This window comes from Cucurbita moschata, unplaced genomic scaffold, assembly GCF_002738365.1.
Source record: "Cucurbita moschata cultivar Rifu unplaced genomic scaffold, Cmos_1.0 Cmo_Scf00099, whole genome shotgun sequence".
In the NCBI taxonomy this organism is placed as follows: Eukaryota; Viridiplantae; Streptophyta; class Magnoliopsida; order Cucurbitales; family Cucurbitaceae; genus Cucurbita; species Cucurbita moschata.
The window spans coordinates 335,284-343,934 of record NW_019268615.1 but is presented as its reverse complement, the minus strand read 5'-3'; the positions used below and the strand labels follow the sequence as shown (position 1 = coordinate 343,934).

General features: G+C 36.7%; 1 long non-coding RNA gene across 1 annotated transcript; it reads right to left on the bottom strand.

The window, feature by feature from the left end:
• Positions 1-246: 246 nt before the first annotated feature.
• Positions 247-1,663, bottom strand: LOC111439644. Its single transcript, XR_002709831.1, has 3 exons — positions 1,080-1,663; positions 903-960; positions 247-407 (listed from the first exon to the last, which is right to left on the bottom strand). It is a non-coding gene; the product is annotated as an uncharacterized LOC111439644 (long non-coding RNA).
• Between the last annotated feature and the right edge of the window lie 6,988 nt (positions 1,664-8,651).

The window sequence follows — 8,651 nt, the reverse complement described above, 5'->3', positions numbered from 1 at the left end:
ACTTAAAATAGTCTAATAAGAGTAAACTCCTAAAAATATCTCGTCTCCAACTTCCATGGTGGCCTCAGCTCTGCCGTCAACCGTACATTGGCGCCTTGCCTTTACCTGACAAATGTAGGTAGCACGTGGCTTGAGTATTTTATGAAATACTCAGTAAGTCACCCCACTGTTGGGGTTAGGAATGCAAACACATGCAACATATGAGCGGGACCTAACTTTTCATAAACTTTTCATAGCCTTGGGCGCTTTTCTATTCCGAGTAGGGTTGGATGTGGTACTCCTTCACACATGGCCCATGTACGTGTACATGAATCCCACCAGGCGGGCTCATAAACATACCCCCTAGGCCTGACTTGGTCGGGCACAACGTGTTACACGTAGCCGGACACCACAGAACAGAAAAGGGCCTGCATGATATCATGGTGAACATAAATATCGTATTTCATTCTTTCGTATCATAAAGGGGAAGAATCCCGATGCACGTAACATACATATATGCATGAGGTCCCTTAACATATCTAACATGGCATTACATAAGCAGTGCTAACATCGCATTTACGTTTCTTACATCACATGGCATCTCACATGACTTACATTACATGGCATATTACATAATATTCCAGTTGCATAAACATCTCATGACATGACTCGATAATTCTACGTGTATCTATGACATCAATCAACATATTCATGGCATATAATACTATCATCTCATTCATGACATAACATAAACAGTCAACCGTCAACACGAGTTCATACATCACATAACATACACAATCTACGTTCAACACAATCTATACATCACATAATCATATCACATAAAATATGGTGCATGCAGGGCCACAGGGCACGCACCATCATACAACACGTAGAAAGCTAACTCCAACAGTAAGGTCACTTACCTCGATGATCTTGGTTGAAGTCACTCACAACGAGCTAATCCCAGTGGTTAAATATGTCCTATGATAACCACATAAAAATTTAGAACTTTTCATAAGGTACCCTAGCTAAACCTCATGCTATTTATCAAAATAAACCCTCGACCTAATCTGTCTTTAACGTTTAGGAGCCATACTGACCTCGGATGGTAAAACTAAGGGCAGAAACGGCTTCGGAAGGGCTAAAAACCTTGGAATCGATATATTATAGTGATACCGATTCACCAAGCCGAGCTGCCGAGCCGACCAATTAAGCCGCCAAGCTAAGCTGCGGGATTTGACGGAGCCGAGCCGCTGTACACATCAAGCCGAGCCGAGAGCACGCGTGCGGAGCCGAGACCAAGGCTGCAGCGCGCGTCCACATTGGGCCGAAACGCACAGGGCCCGCGTTCGTTCCATGGGCTGGTCCAGAGGCCAAACGTGAACCCGACCCGTTTTCCTTCGTCTTCCTTACCCGAAATCTCACGAAAACCCTAATCGTCGCTGCGCCGCCAACGATGACGTCACAACCTCGATTCTGACGATGCGACGACACCACTCGCCTATTCCGACCGACGCGCAACGATATTGACCACCGATAGCATCGGTCGCTTCTCCCTCCGGCCACTCATCGAAGAAAATCCAGCGAACCACCTCACACGTCTTTCTTGGCTAACCCTCTCGCTTTTTCCGTACTCTCAGACACCCTCGAAAACCCTAAACGTTTGGAGAGAAAAAGTTGTTTCTAAGGAAGGAGGAGAGTTGTATATGAGAATATAAAAGGTCTTTATGACTTCTCAATCAAGGTAGTAATTTCCTTGCTAAAAATAATACCTTTTCCAACGACAATAAATGCAGCATAATATCTTTTCGTTTTGGCAGCAAAAATAAAATCTTAGCATAAAATCTAAAATAAATAAAATAAAAATTCGAATCCTTACAATGAACTTGGGTTTGTTTATTATTATAAAGAAAATTTCTTTCTCCATCTAACTAAATTCATATTACGCTAAGAAACAAATATTTTACTCGCAAAAGGTAAAATATGCAACTTTAACTAAAATTTCATCTAAACAAATTTTATTGCGATACAACATAGATGACAATTATAGCCTTCAAACAAAAACTAGAGTAGTTGTGGTGAACGGGATAGAAACTCTAGTGTTCATCCATAATATACAACCACTACCTAAATTATGACCTAAAAATTTGAAAACATAAGTTGTAGTTGAAAATTACATAAAACAATCCCTTAAATCCAAGAACTCGTGTCCAATTAGTAAATCCTAAAGATAGTAGCTAACATAGAGTAATTGAAGCTCCATAAGAAGTAATTTAAAGTTCCAGTTACTTACTAAAGTTTATCTCGTCTTTAATGAAGCATGAATTGCACTTAAGTTCATGAAATGTTTATAGACTCCAACTCTTAGTACTATTAATGCAATTATATTTCATATGAGTTTGTCATAAAACAAACTATGGTACATTCAATACAACTTCATTTTTTTGTCATACGAAGCAAAATAGAGGAATTAAATTAAACAAACTGATGAACTGAGTCGACTAAATCCAACCCAACCCAAACGGATTACTTGCCTTAGCTTTCTTAACCAACATCTCCGGTTTCCCCCGAACCAAGAGGTCCTGCTTATCCATACCCAACAGTCACACTTTCAGCCGAAAGACTGGTTTTTTCATAAAGTTAGTTCATATATCAAGAAAGAATGAAGCTGCTTACAGGGACGATTACGCAATACGTCTTTTCATACTCGCCTTTTCTTTAACCCTGCTATCAACCTAGCCATTCTCACTTGTTGCTTTAAGGGGTCTCCCCACTGTAGATTACTCGGATTGGTTCTCGCGTCCCTGTGCCAAAAAGGATGGGCGAATTTGGTTTGAGTGTTCATCGATTGGGTGAATCCATATGCTCCGGGGGGTGAGACGAGGTGTAGCGCAGTCTGGTCAGCGCATCTGTTTTGGATATGTTGTCCGCTAAAGGTTTTAGGAAAGGGGGTACAAATTTTCTACATAGGTCATCTGTGGTTACAATCCTTTTAAGGAAGATGCTCCCAAATAATCGGTAAACAATAGCCTTTAAAGAAGTTTCAGAGAGCAAGAAGAGGCAGAACAGAGAATAGGAGTGAGTCGTGCAAGGAAGAAGAAACTAGTAGGTTTAATTTGGGTTCGTTTGAACTAAAGAACGAACCAAAATTTTTCAAGCGAACCCAAATTTAAGACTCACTAGCCCAAAGTCTAAATGTGGTTAAAAAAAAAACCTTCCGTGGCCCAATCCTTATTCGTAGTCCGCATCCAACCATTTCTTTTTCAACCTACATGTATGCTCCAGGCAAAACTCACGTAACTAGTCAGAAGATGCGGCCCACAACTGAACAGAAGATAATTGTCATAATCGCACTCTTGCAGTAGTGAGACAATGATTATTTGACGTTTGTTCTAATCCAATGAACAAGTCAACCATGTAAAATTTAGACAATAATTATGTGATGTTTAGAAGAAATATTTTAGAAAACGCTAGGGAGGAAATACATTAAAAACAATTTCAAATAAAGCAATGTTATAAGCTAAAAGTGAAGAAACAACAACTAGTCACGTTCTCCTATAGTACATTTTGGGACATTTTAGTCCTGATGGGTGTAGATATGATTTTGAGGACTAATCATACACCCCGTATTGGCACAACAATAATAGTAAAGGCCTATCTATGATGAAAGCAAGTAAAAGGGGTTTGGAATGACCATGCCACCATGAATCACAAATCGTTTACAAGAATAGCTGAGACATCTAACATGCAGCCATAGGCAACATGCCTCGGCTAATCATGACGCGACATCTGCCCTTACACAATTTGTCAATATCTCTATCAACCGGCTCTTCATAAACTCAACGTTGTAGGATGAGGCTGACTTTAGGTCTCGTGAAGCGCTTCTAGCTGATCTCAGTATTGAGGAGTCTTTTCCAACCTACTAGGAGTTGTTGAAAATCACTTCTCGGTTTGTTAACTCTTCAAGTCTTCTCTCTTGGTGTCTTTCCTACTTTCTTCGCTTGAAACAATTTCTTCTTTGCATGACGTTATACCACCTGCTTTTACTTGATGTTTTTTTGGTCGGAATAATAATGTTTCAAGTTACTAACGTGGACAACAGGGTTAGTCTGTATCCATAAGAGCAATTGGATCCTATATGATGTCTTCCTAATCTTGTGGATAACTTCGACTAGTCCATAGAATTTTCGCACCAGTCTTTGGTTTTTGTTGCTTTGAACTCAAAGTTGATCTGACCTTAACTTATCATAACTCTCTATTTGCTTTGAAATTATCGTGGTCGACCCTTCTCTTCATCCATCTGGATGGTATTTTTGCGTGAACATGTGTTGCTTTAGTGGTTTGTTTTTGTCTCCCTTCTTCAGTAGAGGTGTTGGCTTGGTGTCTTTGCCAAGCATTTGAGTGATCATTGACAAGAGCCTTTGCAGGTCAAATAAACCCGACTATGAACATGCCATTTTGCTGTTTGTAGAATTCAACTAGCTCAGGCTGAGCCGCATGACATCTATTTGTGGTAGGCAACATAAAACTAATCTTGTGATTTATCTCTCTTGGTGATGTTAAACCCAATATCTGACCTTCTTATTTTGGGTCGTGGTGTTCATGTAGTGGCAATAAAGTTTTTGTTGAGGTTGGCACACTTGAGCTCCCCCTTTTCAAATACAACAATGACAGCAAGTGTAGATTCATCATGGCTAAGATTCTTTCTCAACTGTACTATCGTCATCATCTTCACCTATCTTGGTTAATGGATGTTTGTCTGAATGATCGTTGGGTTAGACTCTGTTACTACTAGGCATTTTGCTAGGGGCATGTAAATGACTTTGTGTTCTAGCAGGATGTCAATCTCCGACTATTTGGGCTCTAGAATGTTGGATATGAAGGCTGACTATTTATAGTAAAAATCTGATAGAGATATATATACTAAATAATTATATATAATAGGCGGTTACATGTAATGAAGCTATATATAATAAATTGAAATCATATGTATACCCATTAGTCAGTGCTTCCTAAATGTACATTTCTCATTCTCCATATCCTCTCTTTGCATACCTAAAGTCATTAATACAAAACCATTAGTCAATATTTCTTCTTACATTTTCTCTATCATGTTCTTTGTGTTCATTTAGACAAAGTGTGTACGTTGTTGTGTGATTCTAATAATTCGTATCAGAGCGCGGAGAGATTCACCACGATCTGTGAAGATGGAAAGTTAAAAGACTGGAATTGAAAAGTTTGATGGATTCGATATCAGTTTCTAGAAGATGCAGATTGTAGATTATCTGTACGAGAAAGATATTCAGGAACCCATTTTGGGGGTGAAGCTGGATACCTTGACCACGGAGGAGTGGAAGCTCAAGGATTGTCACGCCGTAGGGTTAATCTAGTTGACGCTGCCAGGGAACCAAAGAAAGTGCGATTGGAAATGGTCCATACAAACCTTTGGGGACCATCTCCAGTTTCTTCATTTTTAATACCAAAATTTCATGGATTAGATGTCTCGCACTGTGCAACGACAACTCTCTGTTTTCCTAAGGCTAATCAGATATCTCATGACCACTCTTTTCCTCCTCACCATATCTAGACACTATGTCTCATGACCACTCTTTAACGTCCAAGGACATTTTATAACTACCATGAAAATCAAAACATACAATAAATTCATACGTTTTACAACATATCATATACTACAAAATAGAGTTAGACTGCTTACTTGGTCGCGGAGAGACGTGTCATCAAGCTGAGTCATAGAGATATACGACTCTTTATCCTAAGAAAAAATCTATATAATTTAAAATCTGGCTGCTCTGATACTGATCTGTCACATCCCAAATTTCAAGGGTTCAAAACTCAAATAGAAACTAAAATTGAGGGTGAAAACAAATAAAAGTTAAAGTAAATTAATATAAAATAAGAAAATGTTTAAAATTAAAATGAGATTGAGAAAACAATACAACATTAAATATAAAATAAAATAAAATTATAAGAGGGTGTTGTTCAAATTTGTCCAAACAAACAAAAAAAAAGTGTTGGGGATACAATTACAAAAAAAAAAAAAAAAAGTACAAAAAAACTCTAACACAAAGACAGACTAACGCTACATAACAACCCCATCTGTGAGTGCACAACCTTTGAAGGCTCCCTCATCTCGACGGTAAGTTCTATTACGAACCCATCCAAAATAATCACACCTGTGACCGCATCTTCTGACTTTAAACTGCTAGTCTAAACATGGTTTCGTCACGAAAGCTTTAGAGATAAATCTATCTTTACAAAAATATTTTTCTCTTAATTTATAATTAGTCATAAAAAAAATAATTAGGTACAAATTTGGTCTAGAATTCAAAACTTTCAAATCTTACTATTCCTTGACCACATTCAAATCCATATTTTTGAACTCCTGGTACCTTAAATAAAGTTGGTATCCTCTAATAAAATAGGAATTTCTCTTAAGATCATTAAATTCTTATAGACTCCAGGCTCGATATCATTAATACAATTATGTTTTATCTTGAACACGCCAAACATGAAACTAAAGTGTGTTCAATTTAACTCCATTTTATTGCCATCTTGAATGATGTGTAGGGTATATTCTTGATTTACCTTAAAGTTCTTGTGACATGACAGTTCATATTAGTTAAGCTTTTTGCAAAATCACAAGTTAAAAGACAACAACGATGAACCTAGGTCTATTAGTCAATTCAAAGACAATTTCTTTCTCCATCTTATCGATAATAATAGTTCAACTAAATCCATATTATGCAAAGAAAAAAGTTTACGACTCATAAAAACAACTACCTAAATTATGTCCTAAAAATTTGAAAACATAAGTTGTAGTTGATAATTACACAAAATTTCCCTAAATCCATGAATTCGTGTCCAATTAGTCAATCCTAAAGATTGTAACTAGCATATAGTAATTGAAGCTCCACATGAAGTAATTTAAAGTTCCCCTTACCTAACTAAAGTTTATCTCATATTTAATGAAGCATGAATTGCACTGAAGTTCATGAAATGCTTATAGACTCCAACTCTGAGTACTATTAATGCAATTATGTTTCGTATGAGTTTGTCATAAATGAAACTAAGGAGCATTCAATATAACTTTATTTTCTTGTCATACGAGGCAAAATAGAAAAATTAAATCAAACAAACTTATGAACTGAACCGAATCAATCCAACCAAAATTGATTAGTTTGTTTCTTTTGTTGGGCTGTTGGTTTATTTGATAGCCCTTGTATATAATAACAATTCAACTTTTCGTTTTATAGTCCTCCAACTACTAAGAGAAAAATATATTTGAGTAGAAGCAAAAAATATTGGGTGTTCAAGAAAAGGCATTTGGTTTAGTGGTATGATTCTCACTTGGGGTGCAAGAGGTTTTGAGTTCAATTCTTGAAATGCCCCTATGTCTAAATCTTTTCTTATCTAAGGACTTCATATTCGAAATCAACCTAACTTCATATTCGACATTTTATACTTACCATCATGCTCTTAATACTCATAGTCTTTCTTAACATCCCATCCCAAGGCTTTATTCTCCAAGACAAATTCTACATCTGAGGACTTCATGTGTTTCCTGCAATAGGACAAAATACGACCTTAATACCTAGGCCTAAGGCTTCATACATACGTTTCAAGTGGTATAACAAGGGCATTTGGTCTAGTGGTATGGAAGTTCGATTCTCAAAATGCCCCTTCAAGAGATTGTAGTATGAAAGGCATTTACCAAGTAAATAAATACATTAAAATAACACAAGTGACACACATGTAAACTATATTATTAATATTTTATTTCTATTACATCTTTCCTTATTAATGAAATAATGAGCGAAGATATTTTTCATTTTCACAACTACTGATGACGGGAGGTTTAGGATTTTTTAATATAAGAATCGTGGGGATGTAGCTCAGATGGTAGAGCGCTCGCTTCCGATGTGGAAAGTACGGAGATCGATATCTTGCATCTCCAAATGAATTGATCACTAAACTTATGAAATAATGAGCGGAGATATTTTTTCATTATCACTAAATATATTATTCCATCTTTCCTTATTTACGAAATAATGAGCGTAGATATTTTTTCATTTTTACAATTATTAATGACGGGAGGTTTAGGATTTTCTGATGTAAGAATCGTGGGGATGTAGTTTAGTAGAGCGCTCACTTCTGATGTGGAAAGTACGGGGTTGATACCTTGCATCTCCAAATGAATTGATCACTAAATATATTATTTATTTTCAATTTTTTCTTATTTACGACATAATGAGCAGGGATAGTTTTTCATGTCACTATTATTGATGACGAGACGTTTAGGATTTTGTGACATAAGAATCGTGGGGATGTAGCTCAAATGGTAGACCGCTTGCTTTGCATGTGAGAGGTACGGGGATATATACCACACATCTCCAAAATAAAACTATCTATTACTTAAATATATTATTGAAAATTATTTATTTTCAATTTTTCCTTATTCATGACAGGTTGAGTAGCAATATTTCTTCATTTTCACTATTATTGATGATGGAAAATTTAGGGTTTTGTGATGCAAGAATTGTGGGATGTAGTTTCGCTTAGCACGCGAGAGGTACGGCTTAGCATACGAGAGGTACGAGGATCAATACCTCGCATCTCCAAAAGAAACTATTTGTTATTAATATTTTATTTCT